This window comes from Lissotriton vulgaris, chromosome 2_1 (assembly GCF_964263255.1).
Source record: "Lissotriton vulgaris chromosome 2_1, aLisVul1.2, whole genome shotgun sequence".
Taxonomy (NCBI): Eukaryota; Metazoa; Chordata; class Amphibia; order Caudata; family Salamandridae; genus Lissotriton; species Lissotriton vulgaris.
In genome coordinates, this window is record NC_141687.1 from 1,585,955,635 (window position 1) to 1,585,972,345 (window position 16,711).

Genomic DNA, 16,711 nt, shown 5'->3' on the forward strand with positions numbered 1-16,711 from the left:
ACAAATAGAACATTTTGAAAATAGAAATAGGAGAAAGAATCTACGTATTTATGGTTTGCCAGAGGGAACAGAAGGGTCGGATTCAATTGTTTTGTTTAAGGTCTTTATTCCCAAACTTCTCAAACTTCTGGAAGGTACCAGCTTGAACATCCAAAGGGCTCATTGACTAGGTTCACCATCACACTTAGCATCTGCTTCTTCAACAAGTAAACCAAGAGATGTGATATTGTAGTTTCTTGAGTACACTGACTTACTAAAAATGTTATCTGCATCCAGAGCGTTGAATAAAATTACATGGTCGGGAAACTCATTATTTTTTACTCAGGATTATGCTAAACCAACAGCAGTTCGTCACAAAGAATTCTTAGCATTGAGACCTTAGCTACGTTCGATAGGCGCAAGATATGGTCTCTTTCACCCGTGCCTATTTAAAGTGACTATCAATAACGAGACTATAACTTATGAAGACCCACTAAAACTTAAGAGCTTCCTCTACTCTTTTCAGGCTGATTCAATGGATTCAATGGTTCTATCTCCATTTTTCTTCATCAGCCTTGCTTTGCTCATGATGTAATTACACGTATATCCATTGTGCTTCTCATGGATTGTTTTTCATATTGTTAAGGTTCTATATTTCTCATTATTCTACATTTCAATTTGTGCTTTGTTTGTAGATTATTTATATGTAAACTTAGCAGTACTTTTAATTATATTGCATTCAATATATTTATTTAACCTCCTTTCTCTGTCCACAGTTTAGTCTCAGCGTGTTTCTCCTTTCCTCATGTTTCTTACAGTCAGTTGGTACTGTTTTCCTTTCCCGTATTCCCTCGTGGGTCTGGGTCATGTCATTGTTCCGTGTGGCCTTCCACCCCTCTACCCCTCGTATGGTTTGGAATTCATGTACGTTTTTTCTCTCATTTATCTTTTTCATCATCTGTCTCATTACCTTTCCTTTCCATATATTTTTTCCTCTTTTTTTCTTCTATGCCATTCAGTTTCACTTCTATGTGTCTCACAATCTTTCTTTTTCTCTCCGTGCTTCCTGTCTTTCCAAACATTGTATCTTCATTGCATCTTCAATCAATCAATCAATCAATCAGTGACACTTATAAAGCGCGCTACATACCCGTGGGGTCTCAAGGCGCTGGGGGGGGGGGGAGCCGCTACTGCTCGAACAGCCAGGTCTTCAGCTTCTTCCTGAAGGAGAGGTGGTCTTGGGTCAGGCGCATGTCGGTCGGGAGGGAGTTCCAGGTCTTGGCGGCCAGGTGGGAGAAGGACCTTCCTCCTGTAGTCGCTCTTCGGATGCGGGGGACGGCGGCGAGGGCGTGGTTGGCTGATCGGAGGTGGCGTTTGGGAGCGTAGAAGTTGACTCGGCTGTTGAGGTAGCTCGGGCCTTGGTCGTGTAGGGCTTTGTGTGCGTGGGTGAGGAGGCGGAAGGTGATTCTTTTGTTGACGGGGAGCCAGTGAAGGTCTCGCAGATGTCCGGAGATGTGGCTGGTTCGTGGGATGTCGAGGATGAGTCTGGCTGAGGCGTTCTGGATCCGCTGGAGTCTCTTCTGGAGCTTGGCGGTGGTCCCGGCGTAGAGGGCGTTGCCGTAGTCCAGTCGGCTGGTGACGAGGGCCTGGGTGACGGTCTTCCTGGTCTCGGTGGGGATCCACCAGAAGATCTTCCGAAGCATGCGCAGGATGTTGAAGCATGCCGAGGAGACGTTGTTGACTTGCCTGGTCATGGAGAGGGAGGAGTCCAGGATGAAGCCCAGGTTGCGTGCATGGTCTGTCGGTTTGGGTGCGGTGCCCAGGGCGGGAGGCCACCAGGAGTCGTCCCAGGCGGAGGGAGAGGAGCCCAGGATGAGGACCTCTGTCTTGTCCGAGTTCAGTTTCAGGCGGCTGGTCGTCATCCACTCGGCTACCTCTTTCATCCCTTCGTGCAGGTTGGCTCTGGCGGCGGCGGGGTCGTTGGTCAGGGAGAGGATCAGCTGGGTGTCGTCGGCGTAGGAGATTATGCTGAGGTTGTGTTTGCGTACGATGGCCGCGAGGGGGCTCATGTAGACGTTGAAGAGGGTGGGGCTCAGAGATGATCCTTGGGGGACGCCGCAGATGACTTCGGTGGCCTCTGACTTGTACGGTGGTAGGCGGACTCTCTGTGTTCTCCCGTCGAGGAAGGAGATGATCCATTCCAGCGCCTTGTCCTGGATTCCGACGTTGCTGAGGCGCCGTACTAGGGTGCGGTGGCAGACCGCACCTCTTTCTCTTTCTTCTTCTTTTCTCTAAGGTTTCACTATTTATACAGTTGGTTTTTTGTTAGTGATGTTTTCATATATTCAACATTTTGCTTATCTCGGTATTTACTACATTAATACAGTCTTCTTTTATGCCTTTAAAAACTATATCTTGGAATGTCAGAGGTTTACATTCACCTATTAAGCAACAAAGAGTTTTGACTCATTTAACTAAACTAGGAACTGATATTGCCTGTCTACAGGAATCTCATCTATCAGCTGACGAATCTGTAAAGTTGAAGAGAGGTTGGATGGGTGAGGTCCTCTTCTTCCCGGGTGATGGTAAACGAAAAGGTGTCCTTATTCCTATTAGGAGATCCATTCCAATTAAAGTAATCTCACATTGTACGGACCAAATAGGTAGAAGGCATCTGTAAAACCTTTGGTAGATAATGCCCCACTTTCTTTATTGAATATTTATGCACCTACAGTTAGCGACCCCTCCTTTTGGACCTCTCTGTCCCAACACATTACACAACACTATGACGATAATTTTATCCTTGCAGGGGATTGCAATGAAATCTTTCATCCTTTCATTGATCGGAATTCCTCAACCCCGTTTATCCCTCATAAATCTCATAAATCATTCATACAAATGATTCAAAAACACAAATTTATAGACACCTGGAGATTATGCAACCCCACACTTAGAGAATACTCCTTTTACTCGCCAACACATCACACTCAGTCACAATTGGACTACTTTTTTCTCTCTCACAACCTTTCTCAGTCATTAGTCATGGCATATATTGGCTCTATCTTGATATCGGATCATGCTCCCATAATTATTCATATTGATGTTTTGCGACCGCCTCTAACTTCTCGCAAATGGCCCTTTAAAAACACTTTGGGGCAGATTTATGAGTTCTGGCGCATCTCTGCAAATCAGCAGGGATGCGCCAGAACTGATGCGTCACGCAATTCCCTCCTTGCGGCACCACAGATGCGCCGCATTGTAAATGCGGCGCACCGTGGTGCAAGGAAGGGCAGATGCGTGACGCATCTTGTGGTGTACGGGCGGCGCATTGCTGGAGTAGCGTCGCAAGTGCGACGCAACTCCTGCAATGTACAGAGGCCACCCATACATAACGTGGTGCATCACTCCTTACGCCTGCTTCAAGCAGGCGTAAGGATTTGACGCAGCAGACTCGTAAAACTGACTGAGTGAAATCTTGTAGATTTCAGTGCGTCAGTTTTACGGGGCTTTCCTACGAGGGAACGCCCACCCTGCGGCAGATTGCCCACATGAAACCTGACGCAGGTTTCATGTGGCGCAGGGCTTTACAACGTGACGCATCTGCCTAGATGTGTCACGTTGTAAATAGGTCGCAGGGATGCGCCACATTTCCGCGCCGTTGCGTCACGCAACGGCGGCGTAAACGTGGCGCAAGTCCGTCATAAATCTGCCCCTTTGCTTTTAGATCCACTATTCACATCGTCTTTTATTTCTTTCTTTATTTAGTATTTTCTTTTTAATCAAATGGGTGACACACCTTTTCACATGGTATGGGACACTTTTAAGGCCTCAGCTAGGGATTTCATTATTAATTTTGTCTCGAAAAAGCGTAACAAATCCCAACAATGTAATACTGCCCCATTACCAAAATCAAACAGTCAGAGCATTTCTATTATTCTTCTAAATCAAAGGAGTGCTTATCTGACCACTGATCACTTTGCGCACTTACTACTTCCTAAATGACATACCCTTATCCTAACTTTTTTACATTCCGGTGAATCTCACGGCTCTTTTTCTGATGCCTTTAATTGTATTATACCTAAGGAAGGCAAGGACCCTCAATTTTGTAAAAATTATTGTCCTATCTCTCTGGTAAATATTGATTATAACATTTTCTCCAAGGCATTGGTTTTACGTCTAGAACCTCATATGCCTGACTTGTTAGGAACTCAGCAATCTGGTTTTGTCAAAGGACGACTTATCACAAATAATACCTGTTTATTTTATGATATTCTCTCAAAAGTCTCACCTACTACCCATTCATTAGCAGCCATTGCCTTGGACGCAGAAAAGGCATTGAACAGAGTTGAATGGCCCTATCTCTTTAGCACAATAAAATGGTTTGGCCCAAAAATCACTGCTATAATATCTATTTTGAATTCTAATCCAAGAGCAGCCATATCTGTAAATAATGCAGTTTCTTCATACTTTTCTATAGGCAGGGGTGTCAGACAGGGTTGCCCTCTTTTCCCTGTTCTTTTTAATCTTGCCTTGGAGCCTTTTTTGTTGCGGATTCGTCAAAATGATAACATTTACAGTTTCACTTTTAAGGATACTACTGTTAAAATGGCAACTTATGCTGATGACATCCTTTTATTCCTCGCACAACCTCAGACTTCCCTTCCCACTTTTTTAGACAAAGTAGATTCGTTTGCACCTGTTTCTGGCTATAAATTAAACAAGGATAAATGTGAGATCTTATCATTCACCAAATACACTTTCAAAGCTGAATATACTACTACAGGGTTTACGTGGAATTCTCAGTATATTAAAAATTTAGGCTTCCATTTTACCTCTTCTATATCAGGAACGATATCCGGCGGTTTGGATGACTGTATACAAAGGTTTTCATCTCTAACAGCAAAATGGCATCCCTTGTATTTGTCTTGGTGGGGCCGCTTAGACACCATAAAAATGATGCTTTCTCCCATAGTTTTGTACACAATTTCTAATATTCCAGTATATATCCCTTCAAAATATTTTAGAAAGCTAAATTCCATTTTATCTTCATTCTTGTGGCATAATAAAAAATCGCGTATGTCAATATCAAAATTAATTCACCCAAAAACGGAAGGTGGAGCAAACTTCCCCGATTTTCCAGCTTATCACAAGTCCTTTTTACTACATCATGCTTCAAATTGGTTCTCTGAACCTTCTATTAATCAACCTCTCTGGACTACACTTGAACAATCTTTTCTTTCCCCCTTTTCATTTCAGGAATATCTCTCTTTCACGTGTAAACCTCAGTCTGTATCTTCCCCTATAATCAAATTTACCTCTAACATACTTCTGCCTACTCCCCTCACCTCTTTTCTTAACTCTCCTTTTTGGCATAATATAAATATTGTGATTAACAACAAACTTTTTTTCTGAGAGACCTGGAGACAAGGGAGACTGATTTGGGTGCATCAATTATTTGATAGCGGTCAACCTTTGTCTTTTATGCAGGTCCGAACCATATTCACCTTGCCTTCTCACCTCAGTTCTAACTAGTGTCTTTTATTGAAAGCTGTTCAAGATGCTTACACCCTTTATGTACCTTCCCCACCACACTCTCCCCATAGAGATAAATTGAGATCCCTTATTATTAAAAAATTCCAAGGCATCTGTCATATATAGATTTCTTCATACTTCATCTGGGTTACAAGAAAAAAACAAAATAGAAACCTTATGGGGAAAAGATTTAGAATCTTCCTGGGCTGTGGACTTTTGGGATGATATATGGCTTAAAATTAGAAAATCTTCTATGGCTGCGAACACCACACAGACACTTTTCTTTATATATAATCGGCTCTTACTTTCTCCATTACTTCTCAATACATGACACTTCCATCTTCCAGATACCTGTTGGTCCTGCTCATCACCACATGCTGACCTATGCCATATGCCTTTTCACTGCAAATTCGTTAATGATTTTTGGGAAAATGTATGGTCTCAAATCAATTCCATCTTTAGTTCTACTCACTCTCTCTCTATACCACTTATCTTTATATAAAGCTTGTCCCCTATTTGGGTAGGATGTGACTAATGTTAAAATCATAGATTTATTATTGGCAGTGGCCTTTCAATTAATTACCAAAAATTGGAAAGACTTTACTAAATTATCTTATCAGACATGGTGGTATGCTGTTTGTTATTATCACAGACTGGACACGTCCTTTGTATACCCATTACACATGGGAACTAAACGTTTACATCTGTGGTCCCCTGTCACGACATTCATTGATATGAGCGCCAGACATTCTATATCTCGTACTCCTCACCATCATTAAGTACCTAAATCTCCATGACTTGCCTCATGTTGTTCTTTTATAGTTTATTCTAATTGTATTTTATATTGCAACTTTTTGTATCTCATCTAAGTTTCCTTTCTCAACTGATATTCAATGTATTATTGTTCTCTTATTTGTAAATGATATAGCTGAATGTATTTGACTTAGGTTTCTCTTCTTTATTTATTCTCCATTGATATTTTATATGTAACTCTTTCTTACTTGTTATTATTCTGTTTTTCACATTACTGTTTTACTTCATCTTAATAAAATTATTTGAACTTAAAAAAGAAAGCAAGGTTTCTGTTCTTATGTATCTCTGACAACAGCTCCATTCCTTCTGTTGGTATGCTAAAAATGTGATGTTAGGTCCCCTTAACAGAATTGTGTCAGTGCTATTTGATCGTGGCACTCATATCTTGTGCAGTGTTTGATTTATTATTCAGTATTACCGGTGGCATTGTAACAAAGTGAGTTGTGACATGAATTCAAATGCTGACGGAAACTTTTGCAGCCAACACATTTAAATACCTGCGACTGAAAACAGTTCGCAAGATGCAGCAAGTTCCACTGACAAATTCATATATTACCAAGACAAAACATTAACAGTATCAGGTGATTGTTAAAATCCATTCAGAGGACAACAACCTCATCAACTGTTGATTTTCTATAAATATTACTGAGCAAAAATATTTCCTGTAACAAATTAATAGAAATCCGATGAGCACACGTTTTTCTACTTTTAACAAGGAAATACATTTCTCACAATATTGTACACCATTAGTCTCATCCTGGAATAATTCTCACAGCAACATAGAGCTGTAGATCAGAATCAACCAAGGCAGACAAATGTATTTGTAAGTATGCTTCAGTCAAACAGCTATGGCATGTCATAGCAGCAGGTACTGATAGTTGAAGAATCGTTTTAAGACATGCCCGAATTGCAGATCTTTGATAGAATTTTATAGAATGACTCTGTCTCGCACTCCAGACCACAGATGTAAACTGGTTGAATACAGTTCCATATTTGCTAAATATTCATTAAGTAGCACCTATATATTCACTTTTTTTTAAATTGAAGTAGAAGCAGATAGCTGTAGGTATGATTCATAGAGGACAGAAGGGAGGAAGACACCATTTTATTCCTAGTTCCAAACAAGTTCTCAAGTGCCAGTATGCCCAGCAGGGGTTCTTAAACAGGAAACAGCATGGAATTATTGGGTATTGGTAAACCAATCTATGAATGGTGCCAGCAGTCCTAAAACTATCCTTAGCTAGAGTAATGAAAACATTTGAAGTGCCAGCAAAAGTATTGAAATGTGCCTGTCGTTATAAAATTCAAGATGGCGGCAGAACCTTTGTAAATGTATTTTTTATATAAATAAATACTACCACAACATTTAACCCAGCCCAGTCCTTTTAGGTGAAGCCTAGCGCAGTGCGCATGTGCTGTGCTAGGAGGGCCTCTTGGAATCACTACAGACTTCTCAGTAAACTCGCGCTTGTGCCTTTACATTTTTCTCACATTTTATTGGCCTTTGCGTATAGCTTTCAAAAATGAAAGCATACAATTGACCAAAGCCGGGTGCATGTTCACTCCCATGGCCTTTGGGTCTCAGGCAAGAGCAGCGGCGCTCACAGGCTGGCAGCTGGACGTGGATCAGGTTACTAATTATAACAAAGCACGGTCGCTTTCACTTTTGTGGCCACGCTCCATTTCACTTACATAAACAAATGCAGTCATTGACTCTGCTGGCGGTACAAAAGGGGGTGGTGATGGACGGAGCATCTGAAACAATCAAACACTCACACCCAGTCAAAAGATCTGGGTTTAATCCATCACCGTTCTTTAGCCCACTTTGCCACCCCAGTTCACACATGGCTATAGGCAAATCAGTCTGACCCTGTGCCTGATGGGAACAGTCCAGCCCGAACTGCCAAGCCATGTCTTCCCCGGACCGGAAACAAGCTTCCGAGGACCGGTTTCTGGCATTCCAACCGTCTTCAGCCCGGTTTGCTTGAATCCAGTGGCAAAGTGAGCAAGGGACTCACGTCTGAGCATACCCTGCCACACTTATGGCGGCCAAAAGCGGTACAAAAGGGGGTGGTGATGGATGGAGCATCTGAATCAATCAAACACTCACACCCAGTAAAAAGATCTGGGTTTAATCCATCACCGGTCAGAGCTGATTTGCATATAGCCAGTGTCTAACCCAGGGTGGTGTGGAGTGCAAAAAAATGATGGATTTAGGCCCAGATCCTTGTACTGGGGTGAATGCATGACATTGTTCTACATTCTGTCCATCAACTGTGTTTTTTGCAATTTTCCCCCGATTGTGCTGGGTATACTCAGACGTGAGTCCCAGGCTCTCCAAACCACTGGAGTCAAGCTATCCAGGCTGATGAAGGCTGATAGCCAGAAACCGGTCCTTGGATGCTTGATTCCGGTCTGGGAAAGACATGGCTTGGTAGATCGGACTGGACTGTTCCCATGAGGCACAGGGTCAGAGCTGATTTGCATATAGCCAGTGTCTAACCCAGGGTGGTGTGGAGTGCAAAAAAATGATGGATTTAAGCCCAGATCCTTGTACTGGGGTGAATGTATGACATTGTTCTACATTCTGTCCATCAACTGTGTTTTTTGCAATTCTAACCCTGCTGGCACCAGTCAGTTTTTTTAGGCACCCATGAACAGAAGTCACTTTGCTCTGTTAAATGTTTAATGTTGTTTCAGACCTCCAGCCCCAGAAACAAACAGCGCTTACTTTAAAATATTAGTCAATTAACATAGTTTTGTTAGTTTTACACTTGATACACAAGTCACAAACGCGTTCTGACCCCCAGTGTGTGAGCTGATACAAAAATCACAAATGCATCCCAACCAACAGTGTGTGAGCTCCCACTTCCATGTTGCCTTTACTGGCCATTTCTATATTTAGCCTCAAAGTCACTTCTGCCTCTCACCCCTCCTGTTGTTCTGTGCTACTCCCCTCAAACTTCTGAAGAGTGCCACTAGGAGCCTAGCCATGGATGAATATCTCATGTGCAGTGCTGGCAGTTCGTTGCTTGCAAGGTCCCTCTGTGGATCCTCTCGCTGGTCTTGTCCAGTCCTCTATGCCTAAAGGGACCGGGATGCCCCTGTGGAATGGACTTAGAGGAGGTGGGTAATGTGCATCAGAAGCTGCAGGGAAACTGTCTTGTGTAGAGCAAACTGCAACCCCCTGCACCCCCCACTCAACCCAGCATGCCACTTGAACAACCTTGTGTAACGCTTAATGTGTTTTTGGATGCAAATGAGAACAAAAAAGATCTGTTTTGAACTCTAATATGCAACCCTTAATTAAGCCTTATTTTGCCTCAGTATTCAGCTGTGCTTCTGATTTCTTTCACTCCAATTTCCTCGAAAGACAGTAAGACACTCCTCCTGCAGTCTCCAACTCCAGACGTGCTGCAATGTTGGTCTGATTATTGCCCTAAAATGAAACAGTGCCACTTGGCTGACCATAAAGCTGAGCTTGCTGTGCTATTGACACTGTTGCAGCCCTTACAGTTTATCTAATGTAGTAACGTGGCAACTCTTAATTTTGGGACATAAACTGGGAACCCATGTTTAAATCTTGGTGGGAGACTCCATATTTTATGTTTTTGGGCAAATTCCTTAATCACCCTGTGTCTACAAATAAATACCAATAGCTCTATCTAAATACTTATAAGGTCCCAAAGGTGAGACCTATGTGTTATGCAAATGCTTGTTCTTACATTAGGGTTGGACAGCTATAGTTGCAGAGGAGTTTCTCTCCTGGGACAGCCATCGACAGAAAGAAATGTATTTGAATCCTGCCCTATTTAGTCATAAATGTTGGTGCAATATTCTCAGAAGAACTCTGTCACATTTTCCTCACTATCCTGTTTGACATTTGAAACTGGAGTGCCAGAATCCTTCAGGGATAACTAGCTAAAGGTGTGTGTTGAAGCTGGGTCTTTTAGAAAAATACAAAATAGGTTTGAAAGAACCTTAACTTTCAATGTTGTCTCATTGGGGATTAAAGAGTAATTAGACACAAAATATCACTTGCCTCAAAACAGTACAAGGTAGCTCAACTTGGAACATAGATATCAGTGTGGGAGGACAAATAGTGTTGAGAATTTGTGAATGTCAGCATCTATCATTCTCATAAAATGAACTACTGGCAAATTGGCATAATGTCTTAGCCAAAAACTGTTAATGTTTCTGGACTGAGTTCCTCATACTTTTACAGGTTCCCATGCCAGTTTAGTGCGTTGATGGCATAAGTAGCAGGGCCACAATAGTGGGTGATAAACTGAGTGCCGAATGAGCATGGGTCTATGCGTCCCCATTCAGCACACAATAGTTTTTCAGTCGCCAGGGGGCAGATAATGGGTGTTTATCCTGGGGGGCAGCAGAGAGTGTGCACTTCACTGTCGTTGTAGGAGAAAGCAATCCCAGATAGGCCTGGACCTACCTTCCCCAGGGATTACCAGTCTTTCTGCTTCCCCGGTGGTGGATAGGGAGGGTTTATCTCAATCTGTCCCTAGGGGAGGGGGAGTAAACAGCCTACTAGACACCCGGGAATGGTAGCTGTACTGTTTTTGTGAAAGGGGATTGGCCCTATGGGCATAGGCCTGTCTTCCATTTCAACCCCATCACAGTCGTTCAGCCCACAGGCCTGATTTGGGGAATTTACTCACAATTTGCCTGAACACAGACAATCCCACTAGACCACCAAGAAAAAATAAATAAAGCATAATGAGTAGGGAGGCTGTTCGCTCAAGCATTGGGCCGTGCCCCCACCTCAGATAGGGCCTAACAGCCTTAATGGTACATAGGGGAGTGTACCCCAAACTGGACCCTGGGGATCAGAAAACCCATCAGACCACCAAAGTGAGGTTCCGTGACGATTTGAACCCGTGTTTTCAATATTGTCGGAAATACATAATATTGGTATCAGCGAACCGCAAATGATCCATTTAGTATATACTGGTGTTTTCGCTACGCTACGAGCAAGAGCACTCCTTTTATAAACACATTTCCGATCTACCCACGGCATCCATTTTAGATCATGGCCGCCATTTTGTGTTTCTTGCCCTCACATACGCAATAGCCTCTGATCACTGCATTTCGATTAAGGACACGTAGCCTTAGCCGGAGATTCACCTCTTACATGACACGTGCACCTTAAACCAGATCACGCTGTAGCTGCATGACTCGGCAAAGGCTGCCTCCTCTGCCCGAGGCCAGTCCTGCCAAACTGGTCTTCGTATCCATTGTTCTGATCACGATTTGGTGGCCGAAGCCGGTAGCCTTGCCCATTTACAACCCACAAACATCCCTTATCCTGCTTTTCTATCTTCTGCACCTGGCTCTGCTCCTCTCCTTCTGGGCCTTTATTAGGGGGAGGTAACGAAATTTACGATGAGGCGGTCCGGGTCTTGAATGAAAAGTTGACATGGGATTATGATGGAAAAGTGGGAACCCCTCGTTCGTAATGTTTTGACATCAGATATTGTCGACGATTCCTATGTACGCCAAATATTTATTGTTTATGACACAAAGGTTTGGGAATGTACTAACATGTGAAGAATTCGCCTGAAGGCCAAAATTTAGTATATAAGGAGCAACCCTCTTTGTACAATTCGAACAGGCTCCTAGTTACTGCCCATGCGTAGTTTCTGTGACTTCTGTGTCCCTGCAGTAATAAACCTTTGGTCTTTGACGCCATCACCGAGAAGCCCGTGTTTCTGTTCATTTGTGCACCAAGGCAGGTGGAACTCCGGGGTCTTTGGGTGTTGTTCCCTGACACCTCTGGACGGTACCAAAAAGTCCAGAACTCCAATTGGCGCCCAACGTGGGGCGACGTCATTCGGTACCGGTCCAAAAGCCTGAAGAGTTCGAGAAGCTTCGTGTGAAGATTCCTGAGGGAGGCGCCCCACTTCATCGATCCCGGCATATCGCAAAAGTGGCCCGAAGTTCTCTTCCACGAGGGTTCCCGTTCAGGACGGCTGCAGTGGGCCGTTGCCTTGACCGTCGCCCTGTCTTGGACCCGAGGTGCAGTCCTTAGTACAGCGAAACGTGACGGGTTTCTCCGTGGTGACGTCTTCAGTGCCTCAGTTAAGTATTTAGTGATAGCTAGCAGGTTATTTTGTGAGGGTTGTTAAAATCCTTGATTGGTTCTTGGTTTGGTTTGGTCTCGTAAGATTATCACTGGTTGTTCTAGTTACGATAATCTATTTTGTTTAGTTTGGTTATCGATACATCAGTTCGTTTTGGTAGGCCTAAGTTCTTGGTTCGAGTGCACATATCTGTTCTGTGTTTTGTTTGTTTTGTGTTCCGGACTGAAAATGGTAAGTCGGAAAAACCGTATGTTGTCTTGTTTTGGTTGCAACAGTGACTCACGATTGGAGGACTCCTGTCTGGTTCCTCCGATTGGGACTCCCCTATATGATGTGTATTGTAAACATGGTGTGGGTCCTATATCTTATAATGAGGTGTGGGTCCGTTACTGTAAGAAGGATGGTGTCCTTAGTTGGCCACTGCATGGTAGTTTTGACCCCGAAATTCTCGACAATTTAGAGGCGAAATTGTTTAGAAAGAAAGCCCGGCCGGCAATGTTTGATTCTTTCCGTTACTGGCGAAAAGAATCCAAACAGAGAGAAATGAGAAGGTTAAAGAAAGAACAAAAAGAGCAAGAAGAGTTGACCCTAGAACAAGCAACTAAGCAGTTGCAGGCTAACGAGTGTGAGAAAGCCATAGAGGTGGCCATTAGAGAGCACAATTTAGCGATTGACAAGTGCTATCCTGCCTTGCCATCGAAAACGGCTAAGATACTGGAAGATTCCGAAAACGATCCTCTGCTATCTTATTTGTTACGGTCACCTCCACCGTATGCACAAGGTGCTACGGCTCCACCTTTACCGAATGTTCAATTGCCGGTTGCTGGACAACCTGGTGTTCCTGCTCTTGTCCCTCAGAATCAAGTTCCTGTACCTCCTGTAATTAATGTGAATGTTCCTACGGCTCCTCCTCCTCCTGGATTGCCGACTTCTATACCTATATCTGTCTCGCTTACACCTACTGTTCCACAAACTATCTTCCTTGATACTTCTACTAATCCGTTATCTGTTCCTACCTCTACTGTGTTTTCTGCGTCTGCGAGTGTGTTGACTCCACTTTCTGTTCGTCGAAGAATCACTGATTCTGTGTCTAACATGCTGTCTCCTTTCTATAAAACTTTAATCAAGACTCCTACTCCTGACTCTGTTCAGAGACGTAGTCAGCTTCCGAGTACTGAGGAACGGGGAATTTTAGATTCCACGGCTCTCAGATGGATTTCGAAGAGTAGGAGATATAATACGAAAGATGTGGTAGATACGTTTATGCAGTGGAAAGAGCCAACGCAACGGTATGTCTTTGACGAGATGTGCTCGTTGTTACGTGAAGAAAGATTTAATCAAGGTTCAGAAAGAGTTTGCTGCAGGAATGATAGTGGGTGATAATATAGAAGAAGCGATGGAACTAATTTTAAGTTTTAGGAATGATCCATCACTTCGTTCACCAAGAGATTTAGAGAAAGGAAAAACGAAGCTGAGTCGCCAATATCCAATGAGGGAAGTTCCTCCGATTTGGCGCGAAGCTATTCAAGCTGATGCGGTTGCTGGTATTGCGGCCGCTCCAGCACAATTCCAAAGAGTGTGGATACACATTCCGTGGAAGCGAGCTGAAGTGTTAGCAGTGAAGCAGGCCTTGCCAGATCCGCGTAAGAATCCTGCTGGATACTATAAGGAATTAACACAGACAGTTGAGGCTTGTATAATGAACTTAGCAGACATCGATATGTTATTTGGCAACGTAGTTCCGCAACCAGTGTGGGCTAAAATTCGTAGAGAGGATCATCAAGTTGCCTTAGGTGGTGATTGGGCAGCTATCACTGCAGCAGATGGTCAGCAAGTAGGTGGTGCAAAACCCGAACCCTTAATTGCTAACCTTCCAGGTAGAATAATTGACCTAATGAAGACTCTGATGCCCGCATTGCGTGTTAATTGGGACAAGTTATCAGCATGCAGGCAGAAGAAAGACGAAAGTGTCTCCGACTTCTTCACGAGGTTTGAAGAGACTTTTGTAGATCATAGTGGTCAGGACATGAGCACAGAAGGAGGACAGAGACTGTTTGTCGATAAATTTGTGCATAATTTGTTACCTGAATTATGCAATAAACTGAAGGATTCAGAGAGTGCGTGGGCTGTGTCCACAACTGCGCAAATACTTGCGACAGCACAGTACTACGAAAACAGGGATAAAGAGGAAAAGGAGAAATCAGAGAAGAAAACAAAGGATTTAAAAACCAAAGTTCTTTTGCAGCAGGCGTATCCGCCCCGCACGAATCAGACTAATATGCAACAGAATTCATATCAAAGAACAGACTATAGTACATCAAGGTTCAATATCAGTGGAATCAATGTGCTTACTGCAAGAAAGAGGGTCACTATAAAAATGAATGTCCAATCTTAGTGCAAAATAATGCAGCAGCAGCTCAGAGAGGTCGTGGTGGTTTTGTGCAAAATTCTAGAGGTCGAGGGCGAGGTACTATGCCTCCACAAACGAATGATCGTCCTTCCAATCACTTTGATCAGCGAAATGGGCAGTCTACTCAGCAAAATAGACCTCAACAATATCTTGTTGAAGATTATTGTGAAGTGGATGAGGGATTTCAGCAAAATGGGTACTAGGACAGCCATGGACAGAGAGAGGGAGTAGTATCAGTTCCAGTGGATCAGAGTGGGCCTTATGTCGCAGTAGCAACATCAGGTGTAGTCGAACCGTTTCTGTTGGATACTGGTGCCGCAAAAAGTTCTATCATTCATGCGAAACTCCCTGGCGCACCTTTGTCCGGCTCAACAAATGTTTCTGTAGGTTTTTCAGGCGCCCCTGTTTACAACCCGATATCTGGTCCTTTGTCTATTTCTGTTGGACCGTGTCACTTGAAAGCACCTCTGATCTTGACGACAGGTTGTAATGAAAATCTGCTTGGTTTAGATTTGTTAAAACGACTATATGCGACATTGTACTGTTCTCCGGAGGGAGTACAGCTTACGTTGGGTAAAAATATCACTTCCCCGATGTACTTGTCAATGGATGCACTCCCGCCAGAACTACGTTCACTCCCTGATTCTCTTTGGGCGACTGGTCCTAATGATGTAGGCCTTTTGGAAATACCACCATATGTAGTAACTTTAAAAGCGAATGTAAAATTTCCAAGAATTCCTCAATATAAAATATCTAGTGAAGGTGAGCGTGCACTTTTATTGATTGTGCAAGATTTGATTAAGAAAGGTGTGGTTGAAAAAACGAGAGGAAATGTTTGTAACAGTCCTGTACTACCGATTTTGAAACGAACTGATCCTACAAAACCTCCAGTTTATAGGTTTGTTATCGACCTTAGAGAGGTTAATAAAATGGTGGTCCCGCAGTTTCCTGTAGTCCCAGACATTACTGCCTTGTTAACACTGATTCCTGCTACAGCTACTTGGTTCTCAGTCATCGACTTGAAGAATGCATTTTTCAGCATTCCGATAGCCGAAGAAAGCAGAGATATTTTTGGCTTCTGTCTAGGAGGTCGCAGTTTCAGATTTAAACGCGCTCCACAAGGCTATTGTGAAAGCCCATCTATTTACAGTCAGGCATTAAAAAGTCAATTAGATTCCTTTGTCCTTCCTCCAGGTTCTGCTCTAGTACAATATGTAGACGATCTTTTAGTGGCTGCCGATGACAAGGAAACTTGCAAAGCAGCTACAATTTCGTTATTGCATCATTTGTCTAATTTGAATCACAAGGTATCACCTTCGAAAATGCAATATTGCTGCCAAGAAGTGACCTACCTAGGTCATCTCTTGTCAAAGGAGGGAAGGAAGTTGACCCCAGAGAGAATAAAAGCAATTACGCAGATGAGTGTTCCACGCACACAGAGAGAAGTGCGTGCTTTTCTAGGCATTACCTCTTACTGTAGGCAGTGGATCCCAAATTTTTCTCTTTTAGCAAAACCGTTGGTAGCTTTGACTGGGAAAAATGTTCCGAGTCCGGTGCCATGGTCTGATGAATGTCAAGAGAGTTTTACTGAATTACGAAAAGCCTTGTGTTCAGCTCCTGTATTGGGTACACCTGATTACAGTAAGCCATTCACGCTCTATGTTCATGAGAGAGAAGGTTGCGCGTTGAGTGTTCTGACACAGAAATTTGGTGATAAACAACGCCCTTGCGCATATTTTTCATCAACATTAGATCCGGTAGCTAGAGCGTTACCTAGTTGTTTGAGAGCTACGGCGGCAGCTGCGGCTTCCATTCGACAATCTGCTGGTTTGGTGATGAATAACATGCTAGTGGTCATGGTTCCTCATGCAGTGGATAC

At 43.3% G+C, this 16,711-nt stretch overlaps 1 protein-coding gene across 1 annotated transcript in view; it reads right to left on the reverse strand.

The window, feature by feature from the left end:
• Window positions 1-16,711, reverse strand: part of LRP1B (LDL receptor related protein 1B) — a 3,669,685-nt gene that overhangs the window by 399,610 nt on the left and 3,253,364 nt on the right. The window lies entirely within an intron of this gene.